Source organism: Pistacia vera, unplaced genomic scaffold, assembly GCF_008641045.1.
Source record: "Pistacia vera cultivar Batoury unplaced genomic scaffold, PisVer_v2 Contig272, whole genome shotgun sequence".
Lineage (NCBI taxonomy): Eukaryota > Viridiplantae > Streptophyta > Magnoliopsida > Sapindales > Anacardiaceae > Pistacia > Pistacia vera.
In genome coordinates, this window is record NW_022196082.1 from 1,440,911 (window position 1) to 1,443,181 (window position 2,271).

The following is a 2,271-nucleotide window of genomic DNA, read 5'->3' on the forward strand; positions in this document are numbered from 1 at the left end:
ATGCTGACCAAAGAACTAATGAAATAGTAGAGGAAAAGTGTCCAATTTGAGAGGGGATGCTGGTCAAAGAACTATTGAAAAAAACTAATGAAATAGTAGAGGAATAGTGTCCAATTTGAGAGGGGATATTGACCAAAGGAAAAAAAGATCTAATGCAATAGCAGATGAAGAATGTCAAGTTTGAGAGGGTATGTTAATCAAAGGACAAAAGTGTAAAGATCTCAAGTAGCAGGAGCAGTGGCGGACCCAGGATTTTTGCCCAGGGGGCCCCCCTCGCTCCACCACTGTTTGCCAATCAACTATTGAAAACATAAGAAAATAACATCCAATTCACAAGGAAACACAAGAAAATTGTTACGTGGAAAAGCCTCTTCAATGTGAAGAGATAAAAAAACCACGGGAATCTAACGATCAACTTAAATCCAATATAATCAAAAGAATTTACTGATGCGTATTTTTGACAAACATGCAAATGTAGCAAGTACACTAGTCGCAAAAAGTAATAAAGTGATAAGTAGAGTATCGTTTCCACGAGAATAGTGTTACTAAGTACCGATTTCTCTAATTTAAGTCCTAATTGAAGCAACAATAAATTGGATTGATGGAAAATTAACGAACTAAATACAATTTAAGAAAATATAAATGAATTATAATGAAATTAAAGCAAAACCCAACAACTTAACTAATTAAACAAAATGTTAAAAAAAATGCTAGGGTGTTGATTTCACCTAGATATGCTAACCGAAATCATAAAATCTATTACCCAAGTTCCAATTCCTTGATTGAAAATCGAATTCCCTAAGTTGTAAAACATACCTTCTCAGGCTATATTTTCCTACTTATCCCTATTAAGCTTCCGCACCCAACAAAATGAAGATTAATAGTTCAAAGTCTTTTAAACTTTATGGAATTCTATCTAGATTTCATAAATCACTAAACCTATCTCTAGCATTTGCTTAATCTACGGTATTTATCCCAAGAGGCACAATCACAAATCAATTCTCAATCTCATTGTGAACAACACACATTTGAATGGTAATCAAGCATCCAAAAGTAATTAAGCAAAGAGATAAACACTCAATCATGAAATTAAAACTCAAAATAAATCAATTCATAAAAATTTGAATCATTGTATAAAGGTTACATCAAACATAAGCTAAACAACTCAGTTCATACTCAAAAACAAAACAAAATAACAAAAACAAACTGAATCAAGATTCATCATTGAAAAACAAGCAAAAGATGGAGAAATCTTCTCTAATTTGAAGCCCAAATCTTCAATAATCTTCTCCTTCCAAGAGCTACCTTCCAAATGACAAACCAAGACCCTTTTTCTTTCATTTTTGTGCTAATTTATACCTCTTTCACTTAAGGACCAAGCCCTAGCAAGCCAAAACACGTTGTTTTATTTTTCACATTTGACACAGTTTCGCCGCGACGAACTTTTTCCTTACCGCGGCGAGAATCTTTCGGGCCAAATTTTAGCATGAAAGAGTCTGAATCTAGAAAAGTGTTAAACATATGAATTGTAGCCCTTAGTTCAAGAATCAGCACAATCTAAGGTCTACAGCTCAAGTTATGGTAGAAATACTGAAGTACATCCAAAGACGTTTTCCTTCGGTTTCCAACATACTGTTTACGACTTCAAGCCAAGTTTTCACCCTTGTCCAGTCAGAATTAGGAAAAACCCAAAACATAAAAGTTGTACCTCTACTTCTTAGCTTTCCAAAACTTTTAAAATCAGTTATTCTGAGTTTCCAAGCTCAAGTTACGTAATTTACGCTCAAAACTGTCATTTATGCTCAAAATCATCATTTAGGCCTGCAAAGACAAATTAATAGAATTAGGTAGCAATTATGGCTCAAATTGTATGAGAAGTATCCTAAATCCTATCAAAATTCAATGTAAAATCATAGGAAAAAATAGGATTATCATTTACAATAACCACAAATTCACCAAAAATATTATACACAAATTTAGAGTTCAATCACAACTCTAACAAAAATAAAATACACAAAGGTTTACAAAAAGATGGATTACAATCACTCCAAATCCAGATCTGCATGTAAAAGGGAAGTTGGGAATTGGGGAAGAAAAACTTGAATATAAAAAAGACAAAACCTAACTTTTTAATTTTTTACTTTTTTTTTTTTTTTACCTTTTAAAAAAACTTTTCAAATTTTTTTTTAAAGTTGAGGGCAGGCCTGGGCCTACCCTCAAGGGGCCTGGGTCCGCCCCTGAGCAGGGGGAAAATGATAATCTACTGAACGG